The 16,145-nt window shown below is 37.9% G+C and overlaps 1 protein-coding gene across 2 annotated transcripts in view; it reads left to right on the top strand.

The window, feature by feature from the left end:
- Positions 1 to 16,145, top strand: part of LOC145685484 (uncharacterized) — a 73,477-nt gene that overhangs the window by 11,325 nt on the left and 46,007 nt on the right. The gene's annotated exons all lie outside the window — the stretch shown is intronic.

The raw sequence follows: 16,145 nt of genomic DNA, 5'->3' as shown, positions 1-16,145 counted from the left end.
TACATTAGGATTGTAACGTTAAATTATATTATTTATAGTTGAGAAAAATATGCCAGATGGTTTCCTTATTATACATAACAAAGTTTATTTATATATTTATTTATTCTTTACAACTATAACTTCCAAGTATATTATACAATCATACAAAATTACACTAGTACGTGTAAATTATTCCTAGAACCTGTTGTTGATTTCCTTGATAATAATATTATCACATATTATCTATAGATGCACATAACGGCAGTAGTTTATCTTAGAAACGATTACAGAAATTATTAAAATGAATGATATCATTATTGATTATCAGTTAATCCATATATTTAAACTTATAAACTTTATATCTTCTTAGCTCTCCACTGCTCTAGTGTCTAACGCGCGCTTTTGGTGCACAGGTCTTGGATTCGATTCCCAGTAGAAGAGCATTGAATGCATTTGGATTCCATCTAAACTGTAGTCCATGTCTCATATTGCCTTGCTGCTGAAAAGGGGAGCTAAACTTCAACAAACCAATAATTAATATTTTCTTGTTCGGCTTGTGGTGAAATATAACGCTTATGACCGAATAAAATATCTATTAATTGATTTTTGTAAGTAATATTCTGTTTTGGTGATGATCTCGTGATAAATACATATTTTAATCCAATCCTGATACTAGATGTGTACTAAGAAACATGAATCCATGTTGTGAAGTTAAAAGAGAAACATTGTACAACATTCTTACAGAGTTTAGAATACCGAAAAAGATAGGTTAATTAAAATGTGTTTAAATTAATTCCAAAGTAAAGTCCCAAGTAGGAAAATGCTTGTCTACGAGTTTGCACATCGAGAACAGGCTGAAACAAAGAGATACGTTGTCGCCATTCTTATTCAACTTTGTAGTGGATTACGCTATAAGAAAAATCAAGGATAGCAACCAAGATTAGAGCTGAACGGTATTTACCATGTTATGGCATATGCTGATGATGTAATTTTGATAAGGGATGATAGGGGAAAATATTTTTAAAAAGTAGATGTTTTATTAAACGCGTGCATAGCATGGGTTTGGAAGTAAATGCGGAGAAAACTAAACGCATGGAAGTTCAACGAGAGCACGAAGTTGACGTTTCCACTCATACTGCAAATTATGAGTAGGTATGTCAAAATGTCAAATAATGCTTCTGATAAAGTGGATAATTTCAAATTATCTAGGATCAGTATTAACAGACCAAAACCATATCCGCGAAAGGATTAAATGTCGACTGAAAGCAAGGAATTCGTGTTATTATTCAGTTCAGTGTCTTTTGTCTTCACGAATTCTGTCGAGGAATTTTAAGGTTAATCGATAACAATATCTGTTCTGCTGTATGGTTGTGAAACAATCGCGTCCGCTGAGGGAAGAACTCAAACTGAAAGTATTTCAGAATAAAATCCTGAGGCAAACATTCGGACCCAAGGGGAACGGGAATAGGAAATGGTGGTAACTTCATAACGAGGAACAGCGTAATTTATACTGTTTATCAAACACTGTTAGGGTCATTAAGTCTTGGACGCTCAGGGAGCAGGTCATATAACCAGAATAAACGAAAGTAGGAACGCTTTCAAAATTTTACCTGGAAATCCGATCGGAAAACCATCATTAGGAAGACCTAGACCAGATGGGAGGAAAATATTCAGATGGATCTCGCAGAAGTGAGAATACAAAGTAGAAACTAGATCCAGTTGGCCAAGGACAGAAGTCAATAGAGAGCATTTGTGAGTGCGGCATTGAACTTCCAGATTTCATAGGCCATAGAGGTAGTTAGTTAGAAATATAATAGAAATGAACGTTTTAACGTATGTTTGGAGGGGCGTTTCCTTCAATTTCAGCTAAATTTCTTTACTTATTTCACTCTACATTGTCGTTATTATTGCTTAAATCCATAATATTGCTTGTTTATTTTTCTATTTTGTTTGAAACCAGGTCTTCATTGGGATAATTCCGTATATATGTATATCTTCAAGGAAAGTTCGTTACTTCAATGAAAAAAAAAAAAAAAACAGTGGGCTTGGGATTTAATGGAGAATTCGAACTACGCAACTCTGGAATTTATTAGATAAATAAAAACACTTTGTGACTATAATAATACACTTATTTATTGAATTAAAAATAATGTGTAACATTTTCAACAACTTATCGTTGTCTTCCTCAAACACCCAGTCTCACTCAAATGGAGTGTCTGAGGAAAACAACGGTAAGTCATTGAATTTTACATTATTTTTGAGACCGTCTTCCCGTCAAATCTATCCAATATTCCACGGGATCAATCCACTCGCGTCCTTTTCTGTTCTTTGCTGAGTTGGTAGGGCTCCAACGACTGCAGAGTTTCATGGAGGATTTCCCTAACTACTCCGGATCCAATATTAAGGTAGTACTCAATCTAGGTATATGTGCATGTAGGATCTCTTAGCTCTGTTCCAATTTCAGCACATAACATCTGTAGTTGCTGTTGTGGGCCGACTAGAACGATCTTCGAGGGAACCCCTACCCCTCCTGAACTCTGCAAACCAGCTTTAGACAGTGGCTTGTGTAGGACAACTATCCCCAAACGCATGCGTCAATCTTTTAATCTTCAGTGAGTTTTTTTTTTTTGTCTAATCCTACTTTATAATCATAGTAAATCATTGCACGAAAATGTTTCCTTTGCACGTCGGTTGTTGTTGAAAAATTGCTTCCAATATACGGAACGTCCTGCCTCGGTTGTTTGTTGAGCATTTTTCAAATTTAATGCACTTCTTAACTAAACATCACTCAAACAGTGATCAAAATTTCAACGAACTGTGATAACTCGTTATTGCCCATTCTCAAAACTTTCAGTGGGGGGCGCGGTGGCTCAGTGGTAGAGCTTTCACCTCCGGCGCTTGGGGTCCCTGGCTCGATGCCAGCTCGCGCCGTATGGACTTTGTGGTGGACAGACACCGTGCTCGTGGGTTTTCTCGGGGTTCTTCCGTTTTCTCCCACTTTCTTCATTCCACTATTTCACTCATCTCTCATCATCACCGTCTCCTTTGGCCTAACCGGCATAATCGTGGGACGCAAATCTTAAAAGATTTTTTCAAAACTTTCAGTGTGTCCCTCATAGTTAAAACATCAAGCACTCTTAAAGAAAGCATGTTTTCCATTGAAAGCAAAAAAATATTCAGAAAATAAAATATTTAAAACACCAGATACTAATAAAACAATAATAGTACACACAATAGAATCTGCAAGACAGTCCTGTCACTCATGGAATTAGTATGCCAAGCTAACGGTTTGGATTTGTGTAGGGAGCAGATATTCAAGCACAGAAACTTGGATTCAGCTTCACACAGTACTTTTTTTCTTTCTAAAATATAGTTTAGGGATACAGTCAATTTAGCTTTACAGCTAACTTTTTCTCTTGTAGACAATATTTACAAGTGCGCATAGCCAGTTACAAAACTATTACTAGACAGCGCTAGAAATAAGCAAGATTCTACGAACTATAGCGTTACCAGACCCGATAATTGTGATTATCCTAAAATGCATGAAGATTACACGTGATGAATTTCCATATAAACGAGTTACAATCGTGTTATACCCTGGCCGGCGAACGATGATTTCTGACAGCTTTGCACATGGCCATGGCGAGCGAGCAGAGGACAGCAGGTCAACCAACCTTAGCCTTAGAACCTGTAGCGTCTCCATGATAACCACCGCACATTGCCAAACTTTTCATTCACCCCCCTCTCATCCTCAACGAGAAAGCAGACGATTCTCCCCTTGAGCGAGAAGCACATGGCAACACCACACTTCTCAGTCGTCCTCGCGAGCTGAGCTGTCAGAAATCATCGTTCGCCGGCCATGGTATAGCATTGATTTTGAGTTTTTTTTTTTTTTTTTCAGAATCTGCAATTTCCACAATGCGAATTATATGGAGTGGGTTTGTCCCAACAATGATATGCATATCCATATATATAAAACGCTGGCTTTTTATACAAAAATATCCTCAAGGAAGTTTTTGACTGAAAACCGTAGTTATGTTAATTACAGAGACTACATTTTCGTTTATCATGCGATATTTCCATGGTATCCCAGAGCGCTTCAGTTTTATCAGAGTATTGATGATAAGGAGCTCATGCTCTAAGAGTTTTTTTTTTTTTTTCTCATAATGATAATGCTGTTTAATAATTTAGCCATTCGTCCAACGATTAGCATTCGGTCTTTATCGATACACCAGATAATCTGTATACCATGACAAATTCAATACCTTACACTACACCACGCATTAGATTAGTGAGTGTAAATCTTTTTGTTAGAAATTATTTAACTACAAGCAGTGAGTACATTTTTTGGACCTCTGTGTATATTGTTGTCAACACTCTTATCAGAAACTTTAAGACTTTTCCTTTTGTGATGTGGCTTTGAAAACTACTGTAACGTTACTTTAAAAAAAAAAATTGCTGGTTTTATTATTATTATTATCGGTTAACTTACAGAACGATTGAACATGCTGCACAGCAATTAATATAGGGCTGTTCTCTTACACGGATACGGTGCCTCATGTCATTTTTTCTATACATACAACACTGCCGTTCGTTTTGCAGAAAGTGTATTACCTATCTGAGCTCTGATAATACAAGGTTAGTCAGGTCCACATTAACTCGGATAATCTGGCTGTACTGTACCTGAAATTAATATTGATTGTGATCGCAAAGCGGAAAAATGGCTAACCACCGTTTAAAATGAATTTTTAATAGTTTTCAGCTACCTCGGACTGGGTTTTTATTAGTGGTGGGCACAGAAACCGATTTTTCACCAGAACCAGTTTAGGTTTTCTTCAAAACCGGTTCCGTTTTCTTTTTCCAAAATTGGTTCTATTTCCCATCAGAATAGTGTTTCGTTGTCCTCCGGAAACCAATTCCGTTTCCACAGAAATAGTTTTATGTGTTTTCCGAAAGTTTACGCCGAAACCAGTTTCGGTGAAAAACCGAACCGGTTTTGGAGAAAACCGAAATGTCGGTTTTTCGGATTTCGTTTTTTCTAGTTTAGCCCATCCCTAGTTTTTATCATGTCACTTTGCTTAAGATGGGCTTCCTAAGGGGGTATGGAATTTAAAAAATTATGAAAAAAATAAGTATCTCATGAGCCTGTCAAATTAGGAAGGCGAAACTAGCTGTATAAACTTTTTAGAAATAAGCAGACACATATCCAGCACCTTTAAAAATTGCTGCTTTAACAGGAAAAGGGCTCACTTTCTATATATATTTTTTGAGTCACATTCAAAAAGATATCTGTTGTTTTTGGTCACATCATGAGAAAACGGCTGAGTAGTTTGAAATTAATTTTCGAATACACCTAATACCTGTCTCGGGTAGGTTTTATCATATCACTGTGATAAAGGGCATATCCTAAGGAAGATAGGGGATTTCAAAATGTGTACACCCAGCCACAAAAGTATCTCTTCCCCTAAGTGCTCTAATTCCATTACTTGGGGTCCAGGTCTTTTGCAGTTGTGAGAACGTCTAGACAGATGCAACCCAACTTACACGTAACTTTTCTCGGCACTGACAGCAGTTGGTAGCACTGAGTCAAGTCTGTATGGAAGTAAAATTGTGAGTAGATGACGCACGAAACATTTCTTCATTCTGAGATCAATCTCTCTGGTTCAGAGCGTGTTGTCCAATGAACATCATATGTTAATCTCAATATTGCTGTGTGTGTAATGTATTTTTTCATTATATACTGTATATTCAAAGAAATAAAAACACTGATCACATATGAATCAGAAAATGCTTGAAAGTAGTTAAAAATATCAAATCTAGAACAACTGCTGGAAATAACTTTGTAAATGATTGCCTCCATTGAGAGACCTTCTCCTCATTCCAACATCTTTTTCTTTCTGGAGGAGAGGAGATCTTTCTTGTCACACTTAGTATGCATTGAAATTGAAACAGAAACACTTGAAAAAGTTTCAGCCTGGTCGGGATTCGAACCCGGGTCCACCAAATAGAAGTTCAATGCGCTAACCACTCACCTACCGCGCCATTTCAACTTCCACCCAAACTAATACCTAGTTAAAGTCATTTCATGGAAAAATATAAACAAGATACTCAAATATTACAAAAACAAACAAATATAAACAAGAAAATATAAGCAACTTGTGTGAATGTCTTAATGACTTGCTCGAGATTTCCTTGTTTTAACTCAAAAACAAATTATATAGACGTTCCTCAATGAGGAAAATATCACGAAACGTTCTTCAAGTTGAGGCTACGCCATCGGCAGAGCCATAACTTGTGGGGGGCAACACTCCCCGCCGTTCGAGGGCGCCCATTTTCAGACAAAATTTTTCTTACTCCATATACGATAGGAACATGAAATTAGAAATGAAGCATCAAATATGGTCAGTACATTACATAAACAAAACAGCACACAAAAAGTAAATAAAACAAAAATGAGTTGTGGACCCATTTCAGTAAAAAATGTCTACTGTTAGGGGCTCTAGAAGTAATATTTATTCGTATGGCTTTGAGATTTATCAATATTGTCCCCTTAATAATTTCGTCATGTATGGAATGGGCCCAGGGAGCAACTAACGGAACTGCAGAACTTGCCGTGTGGGAGGGCCCACAGGCTCCAGGGAACCATAAAGATTAAGAGAAAGTTGGAGAGAGGGGGCCCAATAATTAGAAATTCAACTTTATCTAGGGGGCCCAAGTAAGCTTATTAATGCTTGCTCCCCTTCCTAAGAATCTAAGTTACGGCGCTGGTCCTGATTTACATTACATTTCGTCTTTACCATAACTTCTAATTTCCAAAGAAGAAAAGACGACAGAAATTATTTTCACATTCTTTGAATTGTATCAACACGTGTAGAAATAGACAGTTCTATGTTTATGTTCCATAACTACTAGTTTATTTTCTTATATTCATATGAGGAGTTTGTGGCAAATTGAACCGGTGGCACTAGCCGAGTGATCCCGGGCTTTCGGCTTCTGATCATGAGGCTCAATCCACTAGGGATGCGAATTCCTCTGAAGAGAAAGGTCGGAATTTTAATTGTCCTCAGTATTGCTGTATTCGTGTTCCTGTAGTGTTTGGAATACGTCGAAAGGACACGAGGTGCCAATGACAAACAATACTTAGGTTGGGGCGATTTGTTTAAAAAGTAATTGTGAAAGCAGGAAACTCCCAATTGCGGCTACTTGGGTTCAAATCCCGTCGTGGTAATTAGTAATTTTTCTGAATGGGAAGATAATGTTTAAGTAATTGGTATTGTAATTATGTTATTCCTTTATTATTATTATGTTATTACCACAATAGAAAGGAAAAGTAATATAGTCAAAGGTATTCATAGGAACAGAAAAGATATAGAGTATGTCAGATGTTTCTTGGGTTTACACATGAACGCAATAATATTACGTTTATGGATTTACAGATAGAATTATCGTTTTATGACAACAAGAAGTGGAATATAAAGATTTGTTAGCTTATAACAGTAATGCATTTTGTTTCGCCCTTCTTCTAAGTAGAAAGGTGAGGTTACATCTTAAATAGAATCATTCTCGTGACTAGCGATCCCTATTGTAATTTGGATCACTATTTGCAATTTGTGCACAGCTACGAACAATTCCTTGGAGCTCATACTCCATTTTTGGCCCATACTACAGCTGTAAGGACGTGTTTAGCCCTTATGTGTTCATCAATTCTTGTCCAAACACGTTACTTGTCAGACAGTTACGAAGGTTGATACGGATGACGTAATTTTATGTTGTTGGCATTTCACATGTAAAGGAAATTGTCTCAATTCTTAGACCCAGAGAAATTGAATATTTTTCATGTTAGTATACATCAGAAGTATCAGTTTTGTAGATTATAAAAAATTCCTGAATTGCCACAGTCGGAATCGAACTCGCGTCCCCAACATTAAGAAGCTAACGCTTAAGCCACTACTCTTAAGACATCACTGTTCTGGGAGAAGGAAAAAATGGGGTTGTAGTGAATTCAGTAATTACACACGTTTACGATTCTAGTGTAATAATGCTGAAACTTTCCGATTTCAGTCATGATAAAATAGTAAAATATTATGCAGAAAGAATAGTCCATAGAAGTCAACTTTCAATTAACAACTCATATGTACGGAGGCTCTGTCGTATGATTTCGCCTCGGACCCTGATTTTTCACGGCACGGCATTGGACAGATACTTTGTTTCAGGTCACTGGATTTTTTTAAAGTTAATTAATTGAACGAACCTTCCTCAGTACCTTGTTTCCTATATTGACGCGTTTTACTCACTTTTAGTTTTTCCACTACCTCTTTAAGAACAGGGACAAAACACAGAAACATGGAGACAGTAAAAATCACAAACATTATACGCGCGTTCTTCCCTTGCCTGAAGTAAAACAATAAAATATGGTGAACATGCAATTTTTGGTCTTCCATTTTTATGTGGTGTCAAATCCAGAGTTGGAGTGTCAGTCGGTCAAATTGATCGAATTTTCTGAGTGGGTCAGTGGGTCAACAGCATGTGACCCAATCCGACCCATCATCCTCCGTGACCCACTTCGACGCACCATCCACCGTGACGCACCACTCACTATGACGCACTCTGACCCACCGACCCTCTCTGCTCACTGCATTGTAGACAGCATCTTCTGACGCGACAAAACGCCAATGAACCACAAAATGACTCCCCCAAATATGTTAAATAGTCTATATGAATGATTTGTTAACATTAAGGTGAGTCTAAAAAACCAAAAAAGTACCCCGGAGGGAGCTCGAACCACCGACCTTATGGTTACTGTGTGGGTGTTCTTCCGACTTCACCACGGAGGCGATGAAGAAGATGTCGCTTGTAAAGGGATAAATCGTTGAGATCTTATTAATTTGGTCAATCACTGCTCTTTTAACCGTATATATGAGACGATAACTGTTTGGGATAAGATAAAATGCGTTCGCCATGTAATTTTATAACACAATGTCGCGTGTCTATTTACTTTATTTCATAGTTCTCCTATAGTCACTTTCTAATGATCGACGACAGTTGCCATCTAAATTCATACAATTATCGCACTCAAGATTTTTCACTTCATGATGTTGACGCAGAGGATATTCTTGACCCCCGGAGCTCACTTTAGGAACAGTTCGTCAGGAAAAAATAATATATAATAATAATCGCATGCACATGACTGGCGATTGTTCGTGTTGGTCCCTTCGCGACGAATCGAAGGAACGCGGCCCAAATGAAGTCCTCGCTGCTACGCGGTGGTAACTTCAACCCCCGACGCGAGATATCTGTTTCGACTCGACGAAACCCTGCCGGCAGTGGGACACTAGCGGCAATCCTTCGAATCTTCTCCATATTGACGATCGACGTTTACCCGCAAGTGGGCCACTAGGTGTTGGTGACGTTTACGGCATGGGGTAGGTCCATGTTTCATATAGCCTCGCTGCTGAAAGGGACTTTAAACTCAAAATCAACTCTACTCAACAAAAAATAGTGCTTCGCATCGTATATCCATATATGCTTACCATACGCTTTATAATTGCTGAAGCTTGTTTATTATATGGAGCGGTTAGAGCACAGGGCAATCAACCCATAAAGTTGTGAGAAAAATAGACATAAAATTTGTAATGTAAGCTTCTGTATGTTGGTCTACGTACCTTGATTTGGGACTTTCAAATTTCATCCGTTTTTCCACTGAAAAGTATCGATAATTCAACAAGGAAATAATTAGACCATGATAATTTAGTTGAAATTCATCGTAATTTTGCCCATGACAAACACTTTACCATTTTATATCGTAAAGGTCAGATCCATCATTATTGTAACAGAGCGGTGCTTGAGGAATTGACCGTAGAAATTCAAACTATGATTAGTTAGGAATTGACAACCTGGTTTTATTACAAGTATAAACTCTTTAGTCGGTAGAAAAGAGGACGTAGATCATGTGTCAGAGTTGAGGACGATGTGTTTTGGTGGGTCGTTGGTTCATGGTGGGTGAGTCGGAGTGGGTCATGGTGGGTAGTGGATCAGAGTGGGCTAAGGTGGGTGGTGGATCATGGGTCAGAGTTTGTCGCGGTGGATGGTGGGTCAAGTTTTCATTGACCCATGCCATCTCTAACCAAATCTGTAAAACCAAACCAAACAAAGAGCAATACTACTACACAAAACGCTCAACATCTTAGCTATTCATGACAAACTATTGCATGATCCGAATAACTCTAGTATATCCACAAACCATCATTTGTCATATTTTACCAAAATACGTCATGACTTTTCTGACAACCTAATACTTTAAATGTTAATACGCAAAGTTCATTAATCTCATCACTTATTCTCTTATGAACATAACAACCTTTAGGGTACTTCCCGTAGATATAGAAAGGTGAAATGTAGTGTCCAGGCTTGGTGTAGCGTGCAGGTAAAGAAATGAAAACCAACAGGATATTTCCCTCCTCCAAACCCCTAAAGTGGAGTGTGTTGATTATTCAACAAAAAGACTTCAAATCCAATCAGAAAATTCATAAAATATAAAATATGTAGCCATGTCTCGACATAATATAAAGGAATAACAGAATTACAAAATCAATTACGTAAACAATACCTTCCAATTAAGAAAAAATGATTGCCACGACGACGGGGCGTAACTTGTGGGGGGGATCACTGCCCCCACCCCCAGGGAAGCTCCCCGCCGTTCAAGGGGTTCCCATTTTAAAACAAAATTGTCTTACTTCATATACGATACGAAAATGAAATTATAAGTGAAGCATCAAGCAGGTTCACTACATTACATAAACAGAACAGTACACTAAAGATAAATAAAACAATAATGAGTCGTGGGCCTATTTCAGTAAAAAAAAATGTCTACTAGTAGGGCACTAGGAATAATATATATTCGTATATTATTGTCAGATTTGTCAATATTGTCCCCTTAATTAATTTGTCGAGTATGGAACGAGCCCAGAGGCGTAACTAACGACCCCGCACACCAGGTGTGCGGGAGATTCAAAGAATTTCAGATACCTTCTGATCTTATTGGCCGATACAGATAGGACATCAAGAGTCATGACCTATATATAGCGGAAATTAAGGCCAAGTGTTCTAGGGCAACGTTCTAGTAATGAAAATAGTGTTTGGCGTGGGTTCAAACCTTGCCCAAGGATTTTTTTAATTTTCATAACACTTTTTTCATTAAAATAAGCTTGCAGTTTTACTATACGAATCCATAGTAAAAGTAATAATAATAATAATAATAATAATAATAATAATAATATCAGTAGTAGTAGGAACGGGTTAGAAGCCCCGAAAGGATGGTTAGGTTCTGTTCTCTTGCTCAAATTTTTCTGTACATTTTACATGACCAATTTCAAACAGCTGGTTATCGTAGCGCGCGAATACTGAAACGCTTGGGATCGGCGTAAATGCTGCCGGCTCTTCTTCTTTGGAAATTAGAAGTTACGATGAGGAAGAATAGTAGTAATGTAAATCGGGAGCAGTTAAAAACGACTCAGCCTCAACTTGAAGAACGTTTCGTGATATTTTCCTCTGACGAAGGTCTATATAACTTGCTTTTGACTTAAAGAAGGAAATCTCGAGTAAGTCATTGTGACACTCATAAGAAACGTCTTCTGATACTAGCATTAGTAGTTTGTATAGCCTTACATGCAACAATTTTAACTAGCTAAAAGTTTAGATAAAAGGTTGAATGACTCGGTAGGTAAGTGGTTAGCGTATTGAACTTCTATTCGGCGGGCCCGGGTTCGAATCCCGGCCAGGTAGAAACTTTTTCAAATGTTTCAATTTCAATACATACTCAGTGTGACAAGAAAGATCTTTCCTCCAGAAAGAAAAAGATGTTGGAATGAGGAGAATTGGGGAAGGTGTCTCAATGAAGGCAATCATTTACTAACTTATTTCCAGCAGTTGTTCTAGATTTGATATTTTTAACTACTTTCAAGCATTTTCTGATTCATGCGTGGTCACTATTTTTATTTCTCTAAACATACAGTATATAAAGAAATAATATATTGCATATACAGCAATATTAAGATAAATATATGGTGCTCTTTGGAAAACACGATCCGAACCATAGAGATTCATCTTAGATTGGAAATCTGTTTCATTAGTCACCTACTTTACAATTTTACCTGGATAAACATCTGGGTCAGGGCTACCAACTGCTGTCAGTGCCGAGAAAAGTTACGTGAGTTACGTGTAAGTTGGGTTGCATCTGTCTAGGCGTTCTCACAACTGCAAAAGACCTGGGCCCCAAGTAATGGAATTAGAGTACTTAGGGGGGAGATACTTTTGTGGCTGAGTGTACAAAAAAAAAAGAGTATTATATATATATAGTGTGTGTGTGTGAGAGAGAGAGAGAGATAGATTAGTAAAGTTTCATTGAAATTTGTTTCAGTTAGTTAATTATAAAGAATGAAAAAGACCTATATTACATCGTAACGGTGAAACAGCTGACCGATTGAAATGAATTCTTGAACATACGTAATACTTACTTGGATTGAATTTTTGTCATCACTTTTATTAAAATGCATATCCTAAGGGCGAGAGGAGTTTTAAGTGTATGCCAAAAGTAGATTATCTCACAAAACTCTCATATTAGAGAAATGAAACCAAACATATACTCCTTAAAACAAGCAAGCATGTACGTGCCCTAACGATTTATAAAATTGCTCTTTTAAGGGGAAGATGAAAAGACATTTCGGATTTTCTTCTCAATATATAAAAATGACGTCACGGTTGTGTTTCATCATCATGGGAAAACGGATAAAACGTTTAAAATGAATTTTTGTATATATTAGTTAGCACTTATTCCGGATGGATTTTTATCATATAATGTTTAGTAAACTACATATCGTAAAGAGGCAGAGAGGGTTCAAAATTAATGCCAAAAGTAGAATATCACATGAACCTTTCAAGTTAGGGAAATGAAACTTTGCGTATAAGCGCAGCATTATAACCAAGTGGACATTTCTCACAGCCTTTCTGAAAATTCCGCAATTAAGGTGCGAAAGTGTAATTTGTATTTCATTCACTTTCAAATCGATGTTGTCTGTATTATTATCATAGGATAACGGCTGAACCACTTTAAAATATTTTTTGAATGTAGCACTGTTCTTGATCCGGCTTACTATCATATCAGTTATATTAAACTGAATATTATAGTGAATATTCTAAGGGAGAAGTAGGGCTAAAAATGTAGGGGAAAATAGAGTTTCTCACTAGCCTCTCAAGTTTGACAGTTGAAACTTGTTATTAAAAATAACTTGACATGTGTCCCAGCGGTTTCGAAAAATTTTGCTTCTAAAGAGAAAAATGAAATGAAATTTTTAAGTTTTACGTCCCACGGTTATGCCGGTTAGGCTAAAGGAGACGGTGATGATGAGAAATGAGTGAAATGAAGAAAGTGGGAGGAAACGGGAGAACCCGGAGAAAACCCACGAATACAGCGTTTGTCCACCACAAAGTCCACACGGCGCGAGCTGGGATCGAACCAGGGACCCCGAACACCGGAGGTGAACGCTCTACCACAGAGCCACCGCGCCCCCAATCTTCTAAAGAGAGAAGTGAACAACTTCGATTATATTAAATTCATAAAGTAGCTAAACGTAGGAAACAGTTGAACTGTTTGAAATGAATTTTTGAATATTGTTAACACTTGGGTCGACCTGGATTTTTGTCATTTGACTTGGATTGAAATGCAATGTAAATGAGCGATGTGATATTTAAGTATGCCTTCCAAATATTTTCCGGTTATAAGTTAGGTGTGAAATTCGATATATAAACTCTTAAAAGTAAGGGGATTCGTGTTTCAGAGTTTTTGGAAACTGCTCGTAAGGAAGAAAAGAACATTTTTAAAACATTCAAATTCTTCTTTCTTTATTCAAAAACGACCCAATATGGAGATTTGCTTAGTAAGTTAAACGTATGCTTTTCGGTTCACAATCTATTCATTAAAAATACGCACGTGATTCAGCATTTTCGAAAATACTGAATCTGAAGGGGAAAAAAGGGGGATAAATTCTACAATATTCAAATTTTCGGTTTCATGTTCATATATGCTTCCCATACTCTGAGTGGACAGTTCTGTTAGTATTGACGTAATTTAGCGACCATTTATTTTCTTACACAATGATTTCCCTTGCCCGGAACACTGAAGAATTAGGTCCTAGGATGAACATCTTTCCATATTGATCTCTGATTAGGAGTAAACATTAATACTGTGCTGTATTGGAATTTAATGTCCCCTTCAAAACTGAGGTTATACGAGTATGAGACCTGGACCTACTGGCTAACGTTGATTCTGAACTACATGAGCTTCCGCCAGGAATCGAACTTGGGTATCCCGTCTCAGAGTGAACGTTAGACAAGGAATTACAATTTTGTATAGTATATGTGCTCTAATGCACCATATTACATAGCTGTAATATATTTATAACTTTATTACATTCAAATGTGCCCTTTGTCAGTAAAATGCAGTTTCTTTGCAAAATAAATTAAAGCAAAAGATAACATCTTTTATAGACAGAATTCGAACACGTGTTAAAATGAACATTGGTACGCGAATCCATTACGTTATCCAGTAGACCGAGAACACTTTGACTATTAAGCCTCCTCGGTTTGTTTCTGTTACTGTTCTGTTGACTGTACACTATCATCAGGTTTGAATCTGGTATCATGTAGTAAGCTAATTTTTGACTTTATATTCTTTTCTGTTACATTTTGTAATTGTTTTCTACATGCCACTTGTATATTTACTTAGAGGCAGTGTCCAGATGGTCTGTTTCAATAAGACGATACTCCTGGTATTCTGTAATAGGGATCTCTTGCCTGTCAGATGTCAATTAACAGATTAATAATTTTCTACTACAACAAGCAAGACTTTATTTTACATGATTTAAAGACCAAAATACAAATTCAACTTATGCTTTTTCGCAGGAGACCAATTCGACAAGCTTGGAGCCTTATATAAATGATAGCGTTTTTGGTACTAATGAAAAATACAACTTACGGTATAAATGTTAATTTTCCACCCATGTTGCGCAGTTGCTGGTCGATTACTCGATGAGATGCTGGTTGGTTGCTGAGATGACCCTTGGACCTCTCCCTTACCTTTTTATATGGTATAAATTTCGTCATTCAGACCCTGAGGCTCTCCATAACAGCCTTGTGTGTTCACTTAATTACTTTTTAGGCTACGCGACTGCCGGAGAACCTCATTAGTCCACGATAAGTGTGACTGTTTATCCAAAATTCTTTTGTAACCTAATTTAAGTACACATACATTTTTTACATATAATTACTAGAAAACAATGTTAGTTATTTGACAAAACCCTTTATATATATACAAGGTCTGTATGATAAGTAATGAGACTCGCCGCGCCGCGGCGCGCGTGTCGCTGGAGCGGGTTTGTCGGTGATGGAGGATGTAGGGGGGGGGTCCGAGCAAAGCAACGCACCGCGCGTCAGTTGGCTCCGAGCCTTAGTGGAGCGCGGACAAGCCTTGGACAAAGCCCTTGTGAACATTCTTGTCACGGCGGAAAATCAACAAACATGGAGGGTTCCATCGAACAGCGTTATGCGATCAAATTTTGCGTTCGCCTGGGGAAAACGGCTACTCAGACGCTTTCTCTCATCACGGAGGCCTACAAAGAGGAAGCCCTATCCAAAGCCCAGGTGTTTCGTTGGCACAGTGCGTTCCGGAACGGCCGGGAAAGCGTTGAGGATCTGGAGAGGGCTGGACGCCCGACAACAGTGACTACGGACGAAACTGTGGCAAAAGTGAGGGATCTCCTGAACTCAGACCGTCGATTATCGTTGAGATTGATTGCTGATGAACTCGATATGAACCACACAACAGTGCACAAGATTGTGACGGAACAATTGGGAATGAGAAAAATCTGTGCGAAACTGGTGCCGCGAGTGTTGACTGACGAACAAAAGCAACGACGTGTTGATTGTTGTCAGGAACTGTTGAACCTCATGAACAGTGACCCTAACTTTGAAGATGACGTCATAACAGGTGACGAGTCGTGGGTGTTCCAGTACGACCCTGAAACGAAACGTCAAAGCGCGGAGTGGCACACTCCTGCGTCCCCGCGCCCCAAGAAGGCCAGAATGTCGAAGTCAAAGGTGAAAACAATGTTGAT

The sequence above is a fragment of the Thermobia domestica genome, chromosome 1 (assembly GCF_964235325.1).
Source record: "Thermobia domestica chromosome 1, izTheDome1.hap1.1, whole genome shotgun sequence".
Lineage (NCBI taxonomy): Eukaryota > Metazoa > Arthropoda > Insecta > Zygentoma > Lepismatidae > Thermobia > Thermobia domestica.
The sequence above is the reverse complement of the archived record's forward strand: the minus strand, read 5'-3'. Positions and strand labels throughout refer to the sequence as shown.